General features: G+C 38.4%; 1 protein-coding gene and 1 non-coding gene across 8 annotated transcripts in view; both read left to right on the plus strand.

Annotated features, from left to right (window-relative positions):
• TMTC2 (transmembrane O-mannosyltransferase targeting cadherins 2) overlaps positions 1 to 25,966 on the plus strand; it is a 462,711-nt gene that overhangs the window by 313,736 nt on the left and 123,009 nt on the right. The gene's annotated exons all lie outside the window — the stretch shown is intronic.
• On the plus strand, positions 25,432 to 25,534 carry LOC129461311 (U6 spliceosomal RNA). The gene has a single exon (XR_008650465.1). It is a non-coding gene; the product is annotated as a U6 spliceosomal RNA (small nuclear RNA).

The raw sequence follows: 25,966 nt of genomic DNA on the forward strand, positions 1-25,966 counted from the left end.
ACAGTGGAAGGCATAATTCTTTTAAAAGGCTTAAAATTGCAGGACTCTCATTTGTACAACATAATTGAGGCTCTTTGTCAAAAGTGACAGGATGAGGTACATTCTTGAGCATATACTGTAATTCAGTCTGCATGGCAATAACAGTACCTGTGGTGTAGAGGACCTCAATATGCAGAATGACTCACGTATAAGTAGGACTCTTTTGTCAGTTTGACATTAGCTGTATGGCATAGAGTTTACATTGGGCACTGACTGTTGTATAAAGCCATATATAATGATGTCATATAATGGAGAAATAAGTATTGTGGTTTTTAGATGTAACATCACCAAGAAATTTTTGTCTCTGAAAGATGAAACCTGAAGATATCATCTATTTTATAGGTTTTTCTATTTCTCATCTTATGAAATAGCAATAGCTAAAAGAGAAATAGACTTTCTGTCTGCTTGAATCAGAAATTTACTCACTTAAAGCAGAAAATTACTTGATCAGAATTGCAAGATTTCCTTGTATACCTCAAAGAGGTTAGTTACATCAGCAGAAGTAAAGGATTAAGTTTCAATCTATTGCTTTGGCTCAAGATGTTTTCCTGAGGGTGTCTGTCTTCCCCTTTTCTACCTAGGGTACACATTTGCCAAAGTGGTCATCACTCCACCCTATTTCTGCTGATATGGAAGAGGACTGTTCCATCCTGACTCCCTCACCATCTTGATACTTCTCTCTCTCTCCCCCTCTCCCTCTCCCTCTCTCTCTCTCTATATATATATATCTATAGATATCTATAGATATATATATAGAGAGAGAGTTATATATAGTTATATATGTCTATATGTATATAGGCATATATAGCTATGCCTTTATACATTTGCCTTGACTGTGTGTGTGTGTGTGTGTGTGTATATATATATATGTATATATACATATATATAGAAAGAGAGAACTATAATACTTTTATATACAGTTATATATGTCTATATTTATGTAGGCATATGTAATTGCATTTTTGCCTTTATACATTTGCTTCGACTGTAAACATTAGCAAAGCTGACTCAACAAGTAATGCTACACAGCAAGGATTGCTTTTAAGTAAGAATAAAAAGAAGAATTTCAAATATGCTGAAACTTAAGAATGCCAAGAAGATTTTACTACTGCCATTATTTTACTACTGCCATTATTGCTTTGATAGGAATTATCAAAGCAATATTCCTAAAACGTACAAAATCCATTTCCAAAATGTATTCCACATAATATGATACTTCTAGATGTCCTTTGAAAAAAAAATCCAGTAGTCAAATTAGTGTGAGGAAAGATACATACTATATTTCTTTCTTAAAATATGTATATATTGTATCCATTAAAGGCGCTGAAAGTTTTCTTTGTATTTAAAGCCCTATTTAGCTTATTCATCATATGGTACAGGTTTTTTCAAGTTGAATCCATTTATCCCAAGATAACAGTATTCTGCCAAATGTACTTTGGAGAATTTTATAAGATACCAGACTGAAAGGGAGCAGTCATGCAGAATACAAAAGTTTTAGAAATAAACATAAGTGAAAGAAACTACTATTTACCTGGTAAACTGGTAGACCTTGAGTTGGTGACAGAACACCTGAGCTGTTGCTTACTCAGTAATTTATTATGTCAAGTGTGCTGTCAGTGTTTAGCATTGGAAAATTTACTTAAAAAGAGTGTGATTCATTGCTGTTCTCTATGATTGGTATGATGGGTGGACGGAGATCCAGGAAATCAGGATGGAAGTGCCAATGAGGTCAACATTTTGAAAGAGAAAGATTTCTTAATTAACATTGAGGCTAGAGCTATGCAGAAAATAGCCATTTGTCTAGATGAATCCGAAAGAAAAGAGTTGAACTACCAGTTGATAATGTTATAATGCATTTAAAGATGTGTATGTAATTTTCAGAATACTAGTTAAAAAAAAACAAAAACAACTTTTTTTCATGCTTACAAAACTTCAGCCATAAGTTTGAAAGAGGAAATTGACTTTATTAATTTGTGATCTTAAGCAAATTGTAATTATTTTCCATTTCTCAAATAGAAACAGCATTTGGTGATTCCAGTATTTAAAATCTTTTCCTCACGTATCTCTGGCAAATGTTGTTACTTCTATCCTATACAGAATAATACATCAGAGGAAGCAGTTATGACTTTGAGATTTTTCCTTTAACTGGAATGCTCTCACCCTCCACATTTAGCAGTTTGAGTCATAATCTTTTTTTGAGTTTTATCTTATGAATTTACTTGTGTTGCAAACTATTCCAACATGAAAAAAATATGAGGCACCTATGTATTTTTAACTCAGATAAAACAAAGGCTATAATTTTATGGCACTTCTGATAGACTTTTTAATGCAATTAATTTTTAATAAATATTTATTTTAGAATAGTTTGATTACAGAATTGAAGTTAGTACAGAGAGTTCTCATATACCCACACTCAGTTGCCCCTATTATTAATATAATACATTAGTATGATATAGTTGTCACAATTAATGTGCCAACATAGATATATTGTTATTAACTAAAGTCTATATTTTATCCAGATTTCTTCAGTTTTTCCTTAATGTCCTTCTGTTGTTCCAGGATCCCATTTAGGAAACCACGTTACATTTAGTAGTCACGTCTCCTTAGGCTCCTCTTGCTGTGACAGTTTCTCAGACTTATTTTTATTATGATGACCTCGACAATTTTGAGGAGTAAAGGTCATATATTTTGTAGAATGTTCCTCAGTTGGTATTTGGCTGATATTTTGTCATGATTAGACTTAGATTATGGGGTTTGGGTGGAAAACCACCAGAGGTAAATTATCATCCTCATCATATCAAGGATATCTATTAGGGATGTGACTTATCATTCTTTATGCTAATCTTGATAACCTGGCTTGAGGTAGTTTTTGTCAGAGTTCCCCATTGTAAAGACACTCAGTGTATTAATCCGTTTTCACGCTGCTGATAAAGACATTACCAAGACTGGGCAATTTATAAAAGAAAGAGGTTTAATGGACTTACAGTTCCACATGGCTGGGGAGACCACAAAATCATGGCAGAAGACAAAGAGGAGCAAGTCACATCTTACATAGATGTCAGCAGGCAAACAGAGAGACAGACAGAGCGCTTGTGCAGGGAAACTCCCATTTTTAAAACCATCGTATCTAATGAGACTTACCTACCATCATGAGAACAGCATGGGAAAGACCCACCAACATGATTCAGTTATCTCTCACCAGGTCCCTTCCACAATATGTGGGAATTATGGGAGCTACAAGATGAGATTTGGGTGGGGACGCAGAGCCAAACCATATCATTCTGCCCCTGGCCCCTCCCAAATCTCATGTCTTCACATTTCGAAACCAATCATGCCTTCCCAACAGTCTCCCAAAGTCTTAACTCATTTCAGCATTAACTTAAAAGTTCACAGTCCAAAGTCACATCTGAGACAAGGCACGTCCCTTCTACCTATGAGCCTTTAAAATCAAAAGCAAGTTAGTTACTACCTAGATAAAATGAGGATACAGGCATTAGGTAAATACAGCCATTCCAAATGGGAGAAATTGTCCAAAACAAAGTGGCTACAGGCCCACGCAAGTCCAAAATCCAGTGGGGCGGTCAACTTTTTTTTTTTTTTGGGACAGAGTCTTGCTCTGTCACCCAGGCTGGAGTGCAGTGGCATGATCTTGGCTCACTGCAACCTCCACCTCCCTAGTTCAAGCAATTCTCCTGCCTCAGCCTCCCAAGTAGCTGGGAGTACAGGCATATACCACCATGCCCAGCAAATTTTTTGTATTTTTAGTAGAGATGGGGTTTCACTGTGTTAGCCAGGATGGTCTCAATCTCCTGAGCCCGTGATCTGCCCTCCTCAGCCTCCCAAAGTGCTGGGATTACAGGCATGAGCCACCATGCCCTGCCGGGGCAGTCAAATCCTAAAGCTCCATAATGATCTCCTTTGAATCTGTGTCTCACATCCAGGTCATGCTGATGCAAGTTGTAGGTTCCTGTGGTCTTGGGCAGCTCCACCCCTGTGACTTTGCAGGGTATAGCCCTCGTCTTGGCTGCTTTCATGGGCTGCTGTTGTGTGTCTGTGGCCTTTCCAGGTGCACGGTGCAAGCTGTCAGTGGATCTACCATTCTGGGGTCTGGAGGACTGTGGCCCTCTTCTCACTGCTCCAGGTGGAGCCCCAGTGGGGACTCTGTATGGGGACTCTGACCCCACATTTCTCTTCTGCACTGCCCTAGCAGAGGTCCTTCATGAGGGCTCCACCCATACAACAAACTTTTGCCTGGTCATCCAGGCGTTTACATACATCTTCTGAAATCTAGATGTAGGTTCCCAAACCTTAATTCTTGACTTCTGTGCACCTGCAGGCTCAACACCACATGGAAGCTGCCAAGGCATGGGGCTTCCACCCACTGAAGCAACAGCCTCCAGCTGTACCTTGGCTCGTTTTAGTCATGGCTGTAGGGGCTAGGACATAGGACACCAACTTCCTAGGCTGCACACAGCACAGGGACCCTGGGCCGGACTCACAAAACCACTTTTTCGTTCTAAATCTCCAGGCCTGTGATGGGAGGGGCTGCCACAAAGGTCTCTGACATGCCCTGGAGACATTTTTCCCATTGTCTTGGTGACTAACATTTGGCTCCTCATTACTTATGCCAATTCCTGGAGCAGGCTTTAATTTCTCCTCAGAAAATAGGATTTTCTTTTCTATTGCATTGTTAGCTCACAAATTTTCCAAACTTTTATGCTCTCCTTCCCTTATAAAACTGAATGTCTTTAACAGCACCCAAGTCACCTCTTTAATGCTTTGCTGTTTAGAAATGTCTTCCACCTTAGGGCCCGGCATGGTGGCTAATGCCTGTAATCGTAGCACTTTGGGAGGCCAAGGTGGGTGGATCACCTCAGGTTGGGAGTTCAAGACCAGCCTGACCAACATGAGAAACCCCATCTCTACTAAAAATACAAAATTAGCTGGGCTTGGTGGCACATGCCCATAATCTCAGCTACTCGGGAGGCTGAGGCAGGAGAATCGCTTGAACCTGGGAGGCAGAGGTTGCCGTGAGCCGAGGTCACGCTATTGCACTCCAACCTGGGCAACAAGAACAAAACTCTGTCTCAAAAAAAAAAAAAAAAGAAAAAGAAAAAGTAATGTCTTCCGCTAGATACCCAAAATCATCTCTCTCAAGTTCAAAGTTTCACAGATCTCTAGGGCAGGGGCAAAATACCACCAGTCTCTTTGCTCAAACTTAACAAGAGCCACCTTTATTCCAGTTCCCAACAAGTTCCTCATCTCCATCTGAGACCACCTCAGCCTTAATTTCATTATTCATATCACTATTAGAATAAACAAAGTTGATAGATCGTAGCTAGATTAACAAAGAAAAAAAGACAGAGTTTTGAGCATTATTGGCTTAAAGTTTTCTTTTTTGTTGTGTCTCTGCCTGCTTTTGGTATCAGAATGATGCTGGCTTCATGGAATGAGTTAGGAAGGAATTCTTTCTCCTCAATTTTTTGGGATAGATTCAGTAGAATTGGTACCAGCTTTTCTTTGTACATCCAATAGAATTGTCTGTGAATCCATCCAGTGGAAATCTTTTATGGTGGGTAGGTTTTTTATTACTGATTCAGTTTCAAAACTCATTGATCTCTTCAGATTTTCAATTTCTTCATGGTTTAATCTTAAAAATTGTGTGTCTCCAGGAATTTATCCATTTCCTCTAGATTTCATAGTAATTTTGAAGGATCTTTCCTATTTCTGTGGGATTGGTTGTAATGTCATCTTTGTTATGTCTGATTATGCTTATTTGGATCTTCTCTTTTTTTCTTTGTTAATCTAGCTATGATCTTTCAACTTTGTTTATTCTTCCAAAAAAACAGTTGTTTGTTTCACTGATAATTCATATGGATTTTTGTGACTCAGTTTCATTCAGTTCTGCTCTGATTTTGGTTATTCTTTTCTCCTGCTAGCTTTGTGGTTGGTTTCTTCCTTCTTTTCCAGTTCCTCTAGGTGCGATGTTAGATTTTGAATTTGACATCTTTCTACCTTCTCGATATAGGCATTTAGCACTGTAAACTTTCCTCTTAACATTGCTTTTCCATCCCAAAAATTATGGTATGCTGCATCTGTTGTCATTTATTCCAATTTTTTTATTTCTGTCTTAATTTTGCTGTTTACCCAAAAGTCATTCAGAAACAAGTTATTTAATTTCCGTGTAATTGATTGGTTTTGAGTGACCTTCTTGGTATTGATTTCTATTTTTATTGCACTGTGGTCTGAGAGTGTGTTTGGTAAGATTTTGATTTTTTTTTTAATTTATTGCGACTTGTGTATGGCTGTGCATCTGGTCGCTTAGAGTATGTTCTATGTGCAGATGAGAAGATTATATATTCTGTGGTTGTTGGGTGGAATATTCTACAGATGTCTATTAGATCCAGTTATTGAAGTGTCAAGTTGAGCTCTAGGTTTTTTTGTTTTGTTTTGTTTTGTTTTTTAGTTTTCTGCTTTAATGATCTGTCTAACGCTGTCAGTGGGGAGTTGAAGCCTCCCACTGTCACTATATGGATGCCTTAAGTCTTTTCATCACTGCAGAAGAACTTGCTTTATAAATCTGTGTGCTCTAATATTTGCTATGTATATATTTAGGAAAGTTAAGTCTTTTTGTTTAATTGAAACTTTCATCATCATATAATACCCTTCCTTGTACTTTTTGGCTGTTGTTGGTTTAACGTCTATTTTATCTGATATGAGAATAATGATCTCATCTCTTTTTTTTCCTATCCCTTTGTCTGACAGGTCTTTCTTGATCCCTTTACTTTGAGCCTGTGGGTGTTGATACCTGTGAAACAGATCTCTTGAAAACAGCAATTGGGTCTTGATTTTTTAATCTAACTTGCCATTCTATGCCTCTTACGTGGGGTGTTTAGATCATTTACATTCAGGATTAATATTCATATGTGAGATTTTAGTCCTGTATTAGCTGTTTTTATGTAGACTTGATTGTGTAGTTGTTATATCGTGTCTGTGGGCTATGTGCTTAAGACAGTTTTTATGGCAACAGGTATTGTTCTTCCATCTGCATGTTTAGTACTCCCTTAGAGACCTCTTTTAATGCTGGTCTAGTGGTAATGAATTCCCTTAGTATTTACATGGCTGAGAAGGATTTTATTTCTCCTCCACTTATGAGGTTTAGTTTGGTGGGACATGAAATTCTTGGTTGGAATTTCATTTCTTTAAGGATGCTGAAAATAGGCCCCCAATCTCTTCTGGCTTGTAATGTTACTGCTGAGAAGTCCAGTGCTAGCCTGATAGAGTTTCCATTGTAAGTAACCTGGCCCCTCTCTCCAGTTGCCTTTAAGATGTTTTCTTTTTCATTGACCTTGTAGAACCTGATGACTATATGTCTTGGGGGTGGTTGTTTTTTTATATTATCTTGCAGGAATTCTCTGATTTTCTTGAATTTGCATGTTGGCCTCTCTAGTAAGATTGGGAAAATTTGTGTGAACTATTATATATCCTCAAATATGTTTTCCAAATTGCTTACCCTCTCTCCTTCTCTCTCAGGAATTGTAGTTTTGATCTCTTTACATAATCCCATATATCTTGGAGATTTAACCACTTTTTTCTTATTCTTTATTCTCTTTTTTGTCTTGCTGCATGGATTCAGATAAATAGTCTTTGAGCTCTGAGATTCTTTGCTCAGCTTGCCCTGTTGTGTTGTTAATGCCTCCAACTGTATTATGACATTCCTTTTGAATTTCTCACTTCCAGAACTTTTCCAGTCTTTTGGTTTAGTTCTTTCTTAAAATGGCGGTTGCATCTTCCAATTCTTGGATCATTTTACTGGATTCCCTGGATTCTTTGGATTGTGTTGTGACTTTCTTCTAGATCTCATTGAGTTTCCTTGCCATCCAAATTTCTAAATTGTACGTCTGTCATTTCAGCCGTGTCAATCTGGCTAAGAAGCATTTCTGGGAAACTAGTGAGATCATTTGGAGGTAAGGAGACACTTAGACTTTTTGAATTACCAGAGTTCTTGTGCTGATTCTTTCTCATCTGAGAGGGCTGGTGTTCCTTTATCTGTTTTAGAATTTGCTGTTATTTAGGTGGGACTTTTTATTTTTATATTCATTATTTATCTTAAGGATTTGACTGTGAGATATATATCTGTTCGTTTGGCTTCAATTCTGGGTCCTAACAGAAGGCCATAGCTCTGCACGGGATCTTTATTTCTGGAAAGATTCCTGCATTTTGTTTCACAGGCAGTGTATACTGGCCGATTTTTTTTTTTTTTTTTTTTTTTTTGAGTAGAGGTAGGGCAGTGTAATTCAAGTTCCCATCCAGTAGATGGTGCTTAAGAGTCATGGCTGGCAGGCGCGAAGCAGGGAGTGGTGGCTCACCCCTGTAATTCCAGCACTTTGGGAGGCCAAGGGGGGCAGATCAATTTGGGAAGCCGAGGAGGGCGGATCACTTGAGCTCAGGAGTTCGTGACTAGCCTGGCCAACATAGTAAAACACTGTCTCTACTAAAAATACAAAAAATAGCCAAGTGGCCAATATGGTAAAACACTGTTTCTACTAAAAATACAAAAATTAGCCGGGTATGGTGGCGTGCGCCTGTAATCCCAGCTACTCCAGAGGCTGTGGCAGGAGAATCGCTTGAACCCAGGAGGCTGAGGTTGCAGTGAGCCCAGATCGCGCCACTGCACTCAGGCCTGGGCGATAGAGCTAGACTCTGCCTTAAAAAAAAAAGAGAGAGAGAAAAAAGAAAAAGAGCCTAGGAGGCAGAGAATGCACGGATCCTAGATTGCACCACCGCACTCCAGCCTGGGAAACGCAAGGAGACTCCGGTCTCCAAAAAAAAAAAAAAGTAATGGCTGGCAGATTGGCTCTTAGCCTAGCACGTCTTTTGTAATCCAGCACCTTTGCAGTAGTGCTCTGTGATGGGGGAGATGGGAGAGAAGAGATGACCCCCTTACCGTATACGTTCTTGGATCTTAGGGGAGCCTCCTGCAATCACTGGTGCCACGCCCTTGAACCCCCGCCTCACTCTTCCTCATGCTGAGAGTGAGGGCTCTTCCCCTGCTCCAATCACAAATCTCAGCTCTGCATTCTGGAGCTACTTGCTCTTACCCTGGGGACTTGGGACCTACTGGGCTAGCAGCCTTGTCCTCTGACCTTTTGAGATCGAGCACCAGCTGTGCTTGGTGGGGGCAGGGGGATTTGGCGGGGGTATTGCCCCAGGGTAGGGTTGCTCCCAGGCCACTAGCAAAGCACTCAAAGCAGTATGCCTGCTCCTGTGCAAGCAGCCAGGCAGGGAACTCCAAGAGGGGTCAGTGCACAGGCAGATGTGCAGATCTGACACACCTTGATATCTCAGGAAAGACAGCCTTGTTCTCTCCCAGTCCAGTCAGCAAAGTCAAGAGCCATGCAGAGAAACATGGAGAACCCTTGGATATGGATGCCTATTACCGTATTTTGTTGCAGCTGTCGCCATGCAAAATCCCCTGGGCTTTACACATGCTCAAGCTTGGTCTCTGTCTACTCTCTGGGCAGTCCCCCCTACCAGCTCAACTGTCTGTAGGGGTGGTGGCATCTCGTGCGGCCAGGATCCCAGAAGTCCATGGTAAGAGTGGGTTTCTCCACAGGTTCTTCACTTATTACCACTTCCTTAGGAGCCATTCAGGGCCAAGGAGTCCTTCCTATATAGTTGGGCCATCCCATGCAGTGCTCTTAGTTTCCTCTCTCTTTAGCCCTGGTGCCTGCATTGCCTCTCCGTCAACTCTCAGTGTTTTCTCCCAAAAGATCTGTTTTGAAGTATGTTGATTTACTCCATATTTTGGTCTCACTTTCTTGGAGAGGCTCTTCCTGGGTGTGTCTATTTGGCCCTCTTTTCCCACCTCTTCTTAGGATACTTTTTATTTCTTTGCTATCGGTTGTAATGTTTCCTCTTTCATTTCTGATTTTTGTTGTTTGAATCTTCTTTCTTTTTTCTTAGTCTCGCTAAGAATTTGCTGACTTTACCTTTAAAAAACAGAACTCTCCATTGTGGAAGACAGTGTGGTGATTCCTCAAGGATCTAGAACTAGAAATACCATTTGACCCAGCAATCCCATTACTGGGTATATACCAAAAGGATTATAAATCATATTACTATAAAGACACATGCACACGTATGTTTATTGTGGCACTATTCACAGTAGCAAAAACTTGGAACCAACCCAAATGTCCATCAATGATAGACTGGATTAAGAAAATGTGGCACATATACACCATTGGAATACTATGCAGACATAAAAAGGATGAGTTCATGTCCTTTGCAGGGATATGGATAAAACTGGAAACCATCATTCTAAGCAAACTGTCACAAGGACAGAAAACCAAACACCACATGTTCTCACTCATAGGTGGGAATTGAACAATGAGAACACATGGACACAGGGCAGGGAACATCACACATCAGGGCCTGTTGTGGGGTGAGGGGCTGGGGGAGTTATAGCATTAAGAGAAATACCTAATGTAAATGATGAGTTGATGGGTGCCGCAAACCACCATGGCACATGTATACCTATGTAACAAACCTGCACGTTGTGCACATGTACCCTAGAACTTAAAGTATAATAGAAAAAAAAAAGAAAATTTAGACTTGAAAAAAGAAATCCGAACTCTCAGTGTTGTTGTTATTTTTCTGTTGTTTTTCTATTCTCTTTCATTTATTTCTGTTCTAATCTTTATTGTTTCCTTCCTTCTGCTGACTTTGGACTTACTTTTTTCTTGTTTATCTAGTTCCTTGAGGTATAAAGGTAGGTTGTTGATATGAGCTCTTTGTTCTTTTGTAATGTACACACCACTTAAACTTCAGTCTTAGGACTGCTTTTGCTGCATTGTATTTCGTTCTTCTTACGTTTTAATTGAGCATTTAATATGATTTTATTTCTTCTCCTAGTGTATCAATTTTATTTCTTTGAACATTTTCGTGGTGGTTGTCCTGGAATTTGTGATGTGCACTTTATACTAAGTATACCTTTAAGTGACATTAAACTGCTTGATGTGCATACAATTACTTTGTGGAGTATTCACAATTCCTCCCTCCTGTCCCTTATGACATCTCTGTCACTCATTCTACTTACCTATATGCTGTAATCATCTAATAAATTATTACTATTATTACATTAAACAGTTACTTAGATAAGCTAAGAAAAAGGCAAATATTTTATTTACTTTCATTTATTCTTTCTATAACCCTCTTCATTTTTTAATATAGATCCAAGTCTCTGATACAATTTTCCTTCTGCCTGAAGAAGATCTTTTAAGATTTCTTATGGGAAAGTCTGCTCATAATAAATTCCCTCAGGTTTTGTATCTAGAAAGTTTATAGTTCTGCTTCATTTTTAAAGGATAGTTTCACCAGATATAAAATTCTAGATTTGTGTGGTTGTTTTTCAGTGATTTGAATATTTTACTCTACTCTCTTCTTGCTTGATGGTTTCTGATCAGAATTCCACTGTAATTCGCAACCTTATTCATCTATAGGTAAGGTGATTTTTTTCCCCCTCTTTGGACTTCTTTCAAGATTTTCTCCTTGTCTTCCTAAAAGTTTGAATATATTAGGTTGGAGCAAAAGTAATTGCAGATTTGCCATTGAAAGTAATGGCAAGAACCACAGTTGCTTTTGTACCAACCTAATAATATGCCTAGGTTTAGTATTTTTGGAATGTATCTTATTGGTGGCCTTTGAGTTTTTTGAATCTCTGGTTTTGTATCTTTCATTAGTTTGGGAACGCCCTCAATCATTGTAACATTAGCTCTATTTTTCTTCTCCTTCTGATATTCCAATTGCCCATATGTCACATATATTGAAATTTTTGCACAGTTCTTTGATATTCTGTACTTTTCATTCCTTTATTCATTGCACGTCCATTTGGAAGTTTCTGTTGACCCTTCATCAAGCTCACTGATTCTTTCCTTGGCCGTCCTGGGTCTTCTAATGAGCCCATCAAAGGCACCCCTCTTTACTTTTGTTAGAGTGGTTCTAAGAACATGCATCTGTTCTTGCATGTTGTCTACTTTTTCCATTAGAACCCTTAACGTAGTAATTAGTTATTGTAAGTTCTCTGTCAATTCCAAAATTTGTTTCATATCCCAACATGTAAGTCTGGTTTTGATGCTTGCTTTGTGTCTTTGGACTTTGTTTTTCCATCTTTTGCCATGTCTCATGTTTTTTTGATGAATGCAGGACATGTTGAATTGGGTGGTAGAAAATGAAATAAATAGCCTCTAATGTGAGAACTGGTATAATCTGGCTGTGAACTGGGCCTTGTTTAGTGTTTGTTGTAGCTACAGCTGCTAGAGGCTTCAAATTACTCTTCCGTTCTCATTGTCTTCTCTCTTGCCCTTAGGTTTCCCTTAGTACTCTTTCTCTGAGAGATGCTGTCTTGAGACTCTTTCACTTGTAGTCCACTGTTATACAGGAGGCCAGCTGTTGTGGTGGTGAAGTATGAGGGGGGAGGAACATTCTGTCATTAGCCAGTCACATCTCAGTCTTTGAATGGGCCTGTGTCTGTGTCCTGTGACCTTCATGAGTTATTCTGCTTGTGTAACTCCTAACATTAGGTGAGACAAAGTGGATAGAGATTAATCGAGAGGAGTGTCTTTACCCAAAGCTCTGGGGAAGGCTATGGTAACATCTTTCATCCTGGAGAATAGGCCTCTGTTATTAAGGAGGCTCTGGATGTGTTTCACAGGGATGAGTCTTCTACTTCCCCTGCCATCACCAGGAGAGTGGGGGATCTTTTTTTGTTCTTCACTATGAAAACGTGGTCTGGTTCCTGAAAGGTAACAGTTGAGTGCCCCCTAAGACTGTGGTCCTCAGGGTTTCTCTTTCTCTTGATAGTCTACCTTCAGCCTCCAGCAAGTTGTCAAAATTACCGTGTAAGTGTGTCTATGAGATTTTTGGCTCGATTGGCTTCTGCATCAGAAAAGCAGGTCTCCACTGTGATTCCCTAGAATCTCCTGTCTTTCCACATTGTAGGGTGGTGGCTCACCTTTCAAACTCAGTTCTCTGAGATCTCAGAAAAATGATTGATTTCCAGTTTGTCTAGTTCTTTCTTGTAAAAATAGGAGTGATGGAATTTTTATGACAATTTACATTTCCTTTTTTCCCCAAAAAAACACTGTGAGAACTAATCTCTGCCTTCTTTATACTCCTGAGACACTTTCAACCCCTGTTATAGTACTTACTGTAGGTTGTCTAATATAACAGTGGTCCCCATCCTTTTTGGCACCAGGGACCAGTTTGATGGAAGACAATGTTTCCATGGACTGGGTAGAAGATGGGACTTGGGAGGGATGATTTTGGGATTAGACTCTTCCACCTCAGATAAACAAGCATTAGATTTTCATAAGGAGTACACAACCTAGATCCCTCACAGTGCAGTTCACAACAGGGTTTTGTGTTCCTGTGAGAATCTGATGCTGCCACTGATCTGAGAGGAGATGGAGCTCAGGTAGTAATGTGAGCAATGGGGAGCAGCTGTAAATACAGATGAAGTTTCGCTCATTCACACACCACTCACCTCCTACTGTGCAGCCTGGTTCCAAGCAGGCCATGAACTGGGACCTGTCCACAGCCTGGGGGTTGGGGACTCTTGTAATACAACATTGGAGCTGCTAATATTGTGCAAACATACTCTCTCTATTTCTATTTTTTTTCTCAATCTGAAACCAGCTCAATTGTCCCATACATCTGATATTTATGATTTCGTTTGAATAAACATAGAAATGGACCCTCCCATTCTTAAAACTTGTTTATCTTGTCTGAGTTCCTTTCTCAAGAAACCAACCATCAGGCCTCCCAGATAGTATCAAGGAACTGAAACTCACCACATCATCTCATCTGATCAGTGAGACACCAGACCTCTCACCCATCATGATTGCCTGAGCAACAACCTGCTTCCTGTTGACCAGCTCTCTTCTTCCTTAGCCCTCCCACATTCCTGTTTTCCTGCATGTAGTTACATTTCTTCCCTGCTATGTAAACACCTGATTTTAGTTGGTCAGGGAGATGAATTTGAGACTAATCTCCCATCTCCTCAGCTATAGCACCCAAATAAAGCCTTCTTCCCTGGTGATAGTCCTTGTCTCAGTAATTGGCTTGCTGTGCATCAAGCAACAGGATCTAGACCAAACCCCTGTCATTTCAGTAAGAAATCTATGTCTGTGTCTAAATCTGTATCTTAATATATCAGGAACCACCAATATTCATGACATATGCCATATATTTTTATTTTCCCATTGCACAAGCATAATGTGTATTGTATGTAGTAAACGCTTGATTGATGTTTTATTATTTATTTATTTATTTATTTAGAAACGGAGTTTCGCTCTTGTCGCCCAGGCTGGAGTGCAATGGTGCGATCTCAGCTCACTGCAACCTCCACCTTTGGGGTTCAAGCGATTATCCCGTCTCAGCCTCCTGAGTAGCTGGGATTACAGACGTGTGCCTCCATGCCCAGCTAATTTTTGTGTTTTTAGTAGAGATGGGGTTTTGCCATGTTGGCCAGGCTGATCTTGAACTCCTGACCTCAGGTGATCCACCCACGTCGGCATCCCAAAGTGTTGGGATTACAGGCTTGAGCTACTATGCCCTGCCTGATGATGTCTTAATATTTCAAAAGTATAGAATTAGTTGTTTATAAAAATATATTTGATCATAAAGCATGACTTCCTTTTCCATTAGGACTCCATCATTTTAGGGTGGCTGCACTTATATGAACACTGGTTCTAGATTGCCTGGCTTGTTCAACTACTTACTAGCTTCTGTGATTTGGGGCAAGTTATTTAACTTCTCTTTATCTCATCCTTTTTGTCTGTCAAATGAGGGAAAAAGCATTTTCTTGTTGAGCAGTTAAATGAGTCCATACATGAATGTAAGGCACTTAGAACAATGTCTGGTCAGCATATTGTAAGGACTTGATAGTTGTTAACCATTAGCGGTAAGAATGATATTATTGTTATCATTGTTATTTATGTCTTTGTATGACATGGAACATTGCTAATTATTTGACCATAACTGTACTTGTTCAGCCTCATCAACCATCATTGTCCACAGTATTAAACTTACGGTAACTCCCTAAGTATGTTCCATTCACTCATTCTTTGTCTTTTCCAAACTTGGTGCTGCCTTGGTCTATAATATCTTTTTCTTGCCTCTCCACTTAGCAAAGTCCTACCGATCTATACAACTTAATCTAAAACACTTTCTCTTTCATAAAATAGTTCCTCATTATTCCAGGTAGCCTTCAAATTCTTCCAGGCTTCTTATTGCATATGAATAACTGCGTGATACTGAATCCTAACACATTAATAAATATTGCTTATTTTTTTAGATAATGAAAGTAGATACCTTGTTCATTATTGTTACTATCTTGGTTTTTAGTGCATAATTGTTCAACAAATATTTGTTGAATGAATGCAGGTGAAATGACTCTAAAGCAGGGATTGGCCCAATTCACATAGAAGCTTTCAGTCAGGCCGTAACACTCACTGACACATCACTGTCCTTCCCTAAGTTAATTTTTCTGTTATCTGTGCTCTCACGAGAGTAAATAGTCACCTACTCTCTCTTATTATTAACTATTATCATGTCTATCTTACCCACTAGACTGAAAGCTAGTCCAGTGTATCAGCTTGGTCTTATTTTTTATGCTGAGAGGGGACCTTAAATAGCAATAAGTATTTGTTGAACAAAGTATATCATTTTAGTGTTACATGGTGGACAAAAAAAATGAGAGAAGAAAAAAATTAATATTGAAAGTTCGAAGGGATAAATGGCAAAGGTGAAGTTTTACACAACTAATTAGACAAAAAGAGAAAAAATGATGCTTTAAGTGGGTTAAAGTAAATAGAGTCTGAGAAGATTTCTTTTTATTTCATTCTGTTGGTTAAATTCTGTTGGCAGAAGTCCTCAGCAGTAAGAAGGGATTGAAGGCTGAATTTAAAGAGTCAAATAGTTGGATAACAACATGTTTACCTGTAAAATAATTTCTTTCTTATCTTTGTCTCAGTAAAATAATATGGTAGTCCTATGAATATAGAAACAATTATTTTGGGAGTATAGGCATGAAAAACACAAAATTTGTTATATTCACTTTTTATTCACTTGATAACATAGAAGAGTATGATCTTCTGGCCATGTGTTTTGCTCTGATAGCCTTGGAATGGGAATCTCAGCAAAGTGTGTAATATAAGCCATTCACTTCAGAGGGAATTTGTAGAATTTCATGAACAGTGGCCGTGATGTTAATGAGTATGTACAGTATTCTTCTGACAGGTATAACACAATACAGATAATCCTCTGTTGTTTTATTAGGGATGAAGTATGGCAGCTAGAAATAATGTGTTCATTTATAGGAATTATAATATTTATGTATTTCAGCTGAAGAATCGGCTTTACATAAATGTGACAGGATGGAGATCAACATGAAATATTTTCCACAGGAAGTGATTAGGTTGAATTTACACTAAAAAAGATTATAGAAGAAGCAAGCTTTTCCTTTTAGAGTTTTGCTATAGTTTTGCTGAAGTTCATTCTGATCTTAGAAATTACTAACTTCAGCTTAACATAATATCACTTAATTTGTAATACTAATTATTACAAATATTAAAATAACTACTGTAGTAAAAGACATTTGAGAAATCTTTATTTGGAAATGTGAGGATTTTTTTATAATGATATTGTAGATATCCGAACATTTATGAAATGGATAGATTAGTTATTATTATTTGAAAGCATCCAAATCTGAAATGACATTCTCCAAAAGAATGAGTATGTACACTTAATATGAAATCTTTTTTAGACGATTTATTTAAGTGGCCCTTCTTTAGGCACATAGCTTCTTCTACTCATATTTTTCTAACTTCATTTGATCATTAATCCACCTAGTCTAGCAATACTTAAAACTGCCTTTTCTACTCTTTCTTGCTTATCTTTCAATACAGAAGCTATCTGCTGGATATAATGCCTTCTTTGCATGTTTTGTGGACTTCATTTTTCCCTCCATTGCCTATTCAGTACTTTTTATTGTATTGTTGTATTCCTAAAAACAAAATAAGGAAATGTTAACATACTCATCTGTAGCCATTTAATTTGAGGAAAGAGATGTGAAATATGACTGATTTTAATAAAGTAGTATTTTGAGTAACACAATTTTGCTTCTGTGAAATAGCAGGTTATTTGTATACTGCAATATTCAAAGTCAACTAAAATTCTCCAACTTCCTTATAATTTTGAGATTCATAGCAGCTTGAACCCTGCTGAGTATTTCAACCTGAGCTTGCCAAATCATGTCAGTATTTCAAAGAGACAGTGGACCTTTTGGAAAATACATATTTCTAGGGAGAGGTGGGCGATGTATTCTTAAACTATCTCCAGTATATACATGAGTTTTCCAGTTTGATCAAAAAAGCCCTACATTCTTCTAATTGTAACTTCAGTGTTGAGCATTGGTCTCTGTTTTGTCTTTTCTTCAAATTCACTGAACCCTAAGGCAAATTTTGCCTACGTTTTTTTAAGACATTCCAGAACAAGTGACACTTTGGTTGATAATGAAGTTTCTTTTAGATTACAACATTATTTGTGTAGAAGCATTATAAGAATACTATTTTTTTATTTTGTTTTATTATTATTATTGAGACAGCATCTGGCTCTGTCACCCAGGCTGGAGTGCAGAGGCTCCATCTCCTCTCACCGTAACCTCCGCCTTCCGCACTCAAGTGATTCTCCCACTCCAGTCTCCTGAGTAGCTGGGACAACAGGCATCTGCCACCATGCCCAGCTAATTTTTATTTTTTGGTTTTTGTTTTGTTTTGTTCTGTTTTGTTTTGAGATGGAGTTTTGCTCTTGTTGCCGGGCTGGAGTGCAGTGGCGTGATCTCAGCTCATGCAACCTCCGCCTCCCCAGTTCAAGTGATTCTCCTGCCTCAGCCTCCCGAGTAGCTGGGACTACAGGTGTCCGCCACCACACCCGGCTAATTTTTGTATTTTTAGTAGAGACAGGGTTTCACCTTGTTGCCCAGGCTGGTCCCAAACTCCTGGGTTCAAGTGATCCGCCCCCCTTAGCCACCCAAAGTTCTGGTGTTACAGGCATGAGCCAGTCCTGGCCAAGAATGCTATTTTAAATACAACGAAAATAACCATGTACAACTGTGATTTGCCTCTGGATAAATAAATTTAAGTATAAAAGGTCTAGTTAAGAAGAGAACTTTTTTTTTTTGAGTGCTCACAACGTATTATTGTACTGTACTTCTTAAATATATGTTACCTTATTTAATCTCTTAAGATTTAGCTACTGCTATCCCTATTACACAAAGATCATAATAGCTAACATTTATTGAGCACTTACTCTGTAACATGCACTGTTGTGAGAGCTTTATGTGTGCTATCTTTGTTACAATCTCATTGAGAGGTATGATATTATCCCTGTAAACAATTGAATTTCTGGAGATTTTAAGTAACTTGCCCAAGTAGTCCTGCTTTTCTAGGGATCAACCTTCACGATATAATCAAGCTCGTGTCTGATTCACAAGGCTGTATTCTTTCCTTTATGTGACTGCTTCTCTTTTTATAACATATCAATGCTTGTTTTAAAATAGAAATTACTTTAAATAATTTAATAATTTAGTATCATAGATAATCTCTCAACTCTTCAAAGCTCCATGTTGGGGTTTTCCATGGCATGACACCACATACCCCAATGTGTACATGAATTCCATTCGAGAAGCTGAGCAGGTCAACATATTTCTTCCAAAGCTTGCACTATATTTATAGCAGTTGTGCAAAGAATGATGTCAAATTGACTAAACTGACATCCTATATACCCTTGAATTGCTTTGGTGAAGATTCTCTAATGACTGGGAGTGTCTGTTTAGTCCCTCTTGCGTCTCAAAGATAAACCTGCCAACTCAGGTGACAATTAATCTGTACAATGTGATGAAGAGAATTCAGAAGGTTGATGTTTAGCGAGTCCTGTGCAGCTCACATCACACATTTTTTCCTTCTAAGGTCAAGAGTGTCTTTGATGTTGACAATGGTAATTTAGCTCTGAGCTGAACTACTATTAAATTGTCTATATAGAGGCAAAGAAGTTCAGACTTTCTGTTCTACATCACCATGTCACCTCTGTACTCCATGTTTTCCTGTAAGTGGCCCACATTTTCTTGTGAAATTACACATTTTCTCTCAGTGTCAAAAAGAGAGAAAGAGAATTTCATTTTGTAATAATGCCAAAACACATGTGCGTGCTTCCACTAGCACACTGTAATGCTGGGACTTGGGAATGGTCCAGTCCGGCGATACGCTTGTCGCTTGTATTTATACATACAGACTTGTTCTGCTGGTCATGTGCCAGGTTCTGGCCATTTGTGCGTGTTTTCCCCTTTCCACCTAGTTTAAAGGTTTCTGTAATCTTAATATGCACCACTGCTGGTCACTTCACACTCTAGAAGTGAAAGTGAATGAGTATTGCTTACTAAATATTGCTGTTTTCTATGGATCTTTATTTGTAAGTCACAGAAAATTAGTGTTCACAGAAGGTGACTCAAGAATCTTTAGCCTGGCAGGAAGTAGAAATCTGATAAAGTTTAGTTGTTACATAACCCTGTTTGGTCAAAAAATGTGTTTTGTGTTGATTGGTATCAAATTAACATTTGTAAGCTGCTGGTCCTTTTAACTAGTGTTAAATTAAGAAAAATTTTCCATTAAGCAGAATTTCTAAATAATTTTCTTAATTTGGATCTTCTAAAGAGAAATTTTAAGCCACCAGCACTTGGACTGACAAGATAGCCCTTTGCTTTGATGCCTGGCCAATTTTTCCTCCATCTGTGAGTCAGCTTAAGTATGCCTACTCTTTTTTCAAACCTCCCCTGACTCACTCGTGCAAAATAGAAGTCCTGCTTTCTGTTTTCTCCTTATGTACTTACTGTGCACATGTGTAACAAGAGCCCTTTTAAGTATAATCTTCAATTTGATAAGGGCCTACCTCTGGAGTTGGCATGATATTACACCATGTGTAAGAGTAGGAATTACCCCAGCTTATCTTTTCCTATCCAGTGCTGCACACAATGCCAGGCATATAGTCGGTACTCTCTAAATACATGAAAAGGAATGGGTGGATGCATGACTTTGTCTTTAAGCTATAAAGTTAGTTTTTAAATAACATAATGATTCCTGGTAGTGAACTTCTAGAACATGCCTACAATGTAGTAGCATGAACTGTGAAGCCAGATAGTTTCTGTGTGAATCCCAGCTCTGCCAAATCAAGCTTCTGTACCTGGGCAAGGTACTTAACCTCTCTGTGCCTTGCTTTCTTCTTTTGTAAAACCAGGATTATAATAGTATTTTAGGGCTTCTTATGAGGATGTAATGTGACCATACATCTAAAGTGCTTAGAATAGCGCCTGATGCATAGTAAGCTGCTCTATAATATTTCTGTTCTTACTATATAACCTCCAAGGAAAAAGTAGAATTGCAGAGTGCTGTGACAACAGGCCCCTGGAAAAATGTGTTTTGGTAAGTGGAGAAGATGAATGGAAACTTAATTATGCCTAGCAAATTCCCCTGGTCTTCTGCTCTGAAAGGATGTCTTTGTTAATGCTCTCTTTGTTAAGAGTGTCTTAGGGAATGGAAAGCTGAGGTCACAGTAAGACCTCACTGATGTTGCTAATGGAGCCTAGTGGTTTCATCTTGTGGGACATGGCAGTGTCATGGAACCATCATTTGACTCATCTAATTGTGAATTATTGTGAGAGAGAAACAGGAATTAGGGTAACTGTAGACTTTTGTCCAAACCAGGAAGGTGGTGCTGTTATAAATACATTGAAACAGTGGGCATAGACAGAGCAGTTTCAGGCAAACCAGAATTACTTAGAAGAACAATGTAGACTTTCATACATATGTGGCCTAGTTCACTTAAGAACCTTTCTGAGATATACTACCTTTGATGTGCACCATTACCCTGAAATTGCTTTCAGAAGATAAATGTGTAATTTATCCCTCCTCTGTTTAATTTCATTCATTAGTACAGAATGTGAACTACACAGTTGATTTTAGGTCTCACTGCTTTCCCCAGTCTTAGTGTCCGCTGAGTGGGCCTGGGAAGAAGAGCTGATTCCTTTACCGCATGGTAGACTGGAAAGCAGTGGAAGCAAGAGAGGATGACATGAATTAAGAAGTTATTTTTTCTTTAATCTAAATGTTTAACCACCTCCCCTGAATTGAATTCCATTTTTGCATTGCAACCAGTCTTGTTCAGTTAACCCAGATCCTTGGATTCATAACTAAAAAAAAAAAAACAAAAAAACTTATTCAGATCAACGGCTTTTCATGGCTGTTTATCTTTACGGTGTCAGAACTGGACTAGAACTTAGGTTTCTGTTATTAAATCCAATGCTGTCTTCAGTACACTGGTAAATCATCAGAGAATTTAGTGTCTAAATAAATTAAACCTCTATGTTCTTTATAGCTGAAGCTTCCTCCTATATATATATGTAGTATATATATTGTGTGTGTGTATATATATATATATAGATATATAATTAGAGAATTATTTACATCTGGTTTTATCCTCCTACAAGAGCATTTGGATTTGAGAGCAGCAAGTGGCACCCTGCCAGTGACAAATGGAGGCACTGTGGTTGCCTTCCCATCATCTGCTACCTTTTATGGTGTCAAGGGATTTCTAGCTCTCCTACGTGACCCAGCTGCAAAACAGCTGTCGTTTAGGCTCCTGCCTTTGCACTCTCACAAGACAGCTTTCCTTACCATCCCCACAGGGTTTAAACTTCTGCAGTACAAGTGTCAACTCCGTTCTGTTAGCTCAGGCCTCCCGTTTGGGAGCCAAACAGCATAGCACTTCTCATGCTATCGCCAAGCAGTTTGGAAGGAATTATCTAGTGAGTGCTTATAGTGCTGGTGATAACAAATGAGAAACACCCATTGTAGTTACAGCTACACTGAATGATTGGAGTCATGGCTAATAGCTAATATTTCAGGATTTTCTATTGCACTAATTCCCTAAATGGAGATCACATTGACCACTTTATCCATTTAAAGTAAAGTTTCCTATTGGAAACCAGTTTTTCATGAACTTTTGGTGTCATCTTATGCATCACAGAATGCTAATAAAATTTGCGGGTTTTTTTTTTTGTTTTCCTTATGAGGAGGAGGTATTACCAATTATGGCAATGGCATGAAGCTCTGAGTATCACTCAGGTCTCAAGATTTAGTCAGATTTACCACGGAAACTATGCCATCCATCATTTAGGCAACAACACTTCATAAGGAGAGTATGCATTTGAGAAAAATGTTTTGAGTGTTTGCTTTTGCAAGATGTTTAGCATTCTTCGTGCATCTTTGACCACCTACTACGCATCTGGTCCTTGGATAAGTGTTGATTAAACAATTCTACTAAATTGGTTTACAATGAGCAAAAGAGATTACAAATGGTAATTAGAGTACATATGGTAAGTGTCACAACAAAAGTAGGAATCAAGTGTTGTTAGAGCACCCAGGAGGAAAAAGACTCAGCTTAAAGAATTCTGGGCAGGCTTAATTTGGTCATGGCCATAGTTGGCAAGTTATCTAAGACAAATAGATTTTGGGGTTATTTCCTCTTCTAATTTTAAACTAAACTGACGAAAAAAAATACACATTAATTTTTATGCCCCCTTGTCATTTATGTTTTATGTTCTTTTAAAAAAAACCTTCATTGTGTCTCCTCTCCTTCCGCTGACACTGCTGCTCCTCTTTCCTTCACAGCCAGGTTTGTTGGCAGTTGTCTGTAATTGTTCTATCCATTTTCTTACCCACCGCTCCCCAAATAACACTCACTTCTTCTGGTTTCCATACCTGTTGAACATACCTTCCTGCAGTTACCAGTGATCATGTTATGAAATCTAGTGGATGTTTTTCAGTATTAGACACAATCAACTACTGCTATTTTCTTGAGACCCTGTTTCACTTTACCATCAACCTCTTGATTCAGCCTAGTAAACCACACCATTGACATCTCAGATATCTCAAAAGTAGGCCAATCTCAACAATTCTCAAAACTAAGCTTATAATGCTACCCACTAAACTTGGCTTTCTTCCATTATTTACTATCTTCCCTTCGGTTTCGGTCGAAAAACTTAGGGTCACCCTTGCTACTCCATCCCCCTCATTGCATTATCTCTGTTCTATCCATGTTATTCTGTTTGAATTTATACAGATAAATTTCTCTCATGTCAGTCCACTAATCTTCCTTTCATTGTCACCTCTCTAGTTGCCTTCTGCTCCCATTCCACTCTCTTATCCTCAGTACCCTCAGAGTGATATTCATAAAACAGCGGCTAACATCTTAGTATGACCGATAAGCCAGGTGTGCCCTGCTCTTCCCTGCATTTTCACTTTTTGTATGGTTTACCTTCACTCCTCTCTGCCTCACTCACCCTGGGCTTCACACAATGTTTTTGTTTTTCTGCCACAGATATTTTACCTTTGCTGTGCCTCTACTTAGAATACTTTTGTTTCTGCTTCAATTAGTTAATCATAGAAATATTTTTATTTTTAGATCAAGCATCAATTCTTTTGGAAACCTTCCTTGAGTACTTCCACTAAATCAGACCAACTGTTACAGGTCAAATGGCCATCGATTGTGTTTGTCATACTCTTAGCACCTGAAGTTTTTCGTGCTTTGTCAGGGCAGGAGTTGTGTCTGCTCCTAATCACCGTTGTCATTCTAGGGCTCAACACAGCACTGGGCACATGGTAGGTGCCCAACAAATATTCATCGGAATGAAAGGAATCAATGAAATACATTTAATGTATTGTGGAAATTTCATTGTTTTAATTAAAAGCAGACACTTTGGTTTGTAATTCAGAGGTAAATTATATGCATAATTCTAAAGTCTGAAAACAGCACATTTTAATATCTAAAATGATTTGCATAATTTAAAAATGAAATTTTAGGATATACTTGTGTTTACCTGTAACTTTATTGTAAATTTAATTCAAACATAATTTCTACTTGCTTCACCTTAGCTTCCTCAGATGTTGTAATGAAATGTCTGAATACTGTTTTCATCAGCTGAGATTATGGATGGATAACCCTTATGATAAGATGTTGGTTTTACCTCTACTTTGAGCTTAGTGTCATGACACAATATAGCAACCTAAGTAATCTTCTCAGGTGGAGCTTAAGATGTGATTGTAACCTATCAAATTATCTCCACTGAAATGTTACTACAGTATGTGTGGGTGACCCCTTTAAGTAGAAGGGAAAATATACAAGTGAACAGATATAGAAAGGAAATTAAAATGGTAACATTACAGGAAACCTGAGTAAGCTAAACACCTTCATTTATGTAATATTCATAGAAGTCAATCATGTTGTGTTTATACCTTAAAATCTATCTTTTTTTACTCATAATGTCAAAGCTGTGTAGAAAGCAACAGTTCAGCTTGAATTATAAGACTCTCAGATATTTAAATATATATTTATGAAAGGTCAGTTACTTATAATTTGAAATGGTTATTTAAAATGGTCCTGTATGTTTACTTTTTATAATGCTTTTTATTATATTTTTTAATTGAAAGCATCGTTAAAATGTAAGTAGGTGAGTTTTTTGCTGTTGCTTTTCCCATTTTCCCCCCTTCTTGGCATTCTTGCAAGTCTTCTTCTTTTACTTTCTTCTCATTGCAAGGTGTCAGATTTCCAGTATTCTTATGTCTTGCCAATTCTCGGTCTATGGCACCCTATCTAGTCGGTGTTTCTGAATTTCTTCCACACTCTTTTATCCTAGCATCTCAATCACACAGAACTCTATCACTCCACTACATATGCACCTTCCTATCAACACTTGCTTTCATACAGTCTTTCCCATGTGAATAAATGATACCTGCATTTACCCATGTACAGCAAGTGAAAATTTGTGAAGTCAGACTAGATGGGCATAGTGGTGTGCACCTGTAGTCCAATTGACTTGGGAAGCCGAGTTGGGATGGTCACTTGAACCCTGGATTTTAAGGTTGCAGTGAGCTATGATCATGCCACTACACTCCAGCCTAGGCAACAGATTGAGACCCCATCTATAAATTTTTTTTTTTTTTTTAAATGTGGAGTCATCTTTGACTCTTCTTTTTCCATTATATCCACACCTGATCCACTGGCCACTTGTCTTTGAAAGAGATCCTGAATCTACTTATTTCTCATTACTTCCACTGCTGTCACTTTTGTTTAAGCTGTGGAGTATTAACCTTCTAAGAGGTCTCCTTACAGACAGTTTTCCACCCAAAATCTAGAGTGTTTTCTAAAATTTATAAGTGAGATCATGTTGTACCTCTATTTCAAATCCTCCATGATGTTCCTTCCTCATCAAAAGACACTCCAGGGCTCAATTCAGCAGCATATACACTAAAAGGGAAAGGACACAGAGATTTCATGGCTCCTGTACAAGGACGTCACATAAATTCATGAAATGTTCCATATTTGCACAGTTTCCAGAGGCTGTTCGACCCTTTCTTGGTTAACACCTAAGAAAACAATATGAGTAAAAGTAACATGTGGCATTCAAATTGAAACGAATTTTCACTACCAAAAAGAAAAAAAAAAAGAAAAGAAAAAAGACAAATTTCATGCTCCTTACGGAACCCACTAGGCCCTGCACAGTCTGGTCTCTCCTGTCATACTCCTGACTCACCATTTTTAATGGGATTTGCTCAACTGCTGCTGTGATGTTTTCCTTGATAGGCCTAAAGACTCCAAACATGTCAGATCTTTGCCTGCCCTGCCTACTCCCTTAGGTCACTCTTCAAATATCACTAAAGGCCTTCCTTTGTCACTATCACACGTAACCCTCCCCCCCCCCACCCCAGTTGTGCATTGCTCTCTTCCGCATTATTTTTCACAAAGCACTGAAGACTGA

This window comes from Symphalangus syndactylus, chromosome 13, assembly GCF_028878055.3.
Source record: "Symphalangus syndactylus isolate Jambi chromosome 13, NHGRI_mSymSyn1-v2.1_pri, whole genome shotgun sequence".
In the NCBI taxonomy this organism is placed as follows: domain Eukaryota; kingdom Metazoa; phylum Chordata; class Mammalia; order Primates; family Hylobatidae; genus Symphalangus; species Symphalangus syndactylus.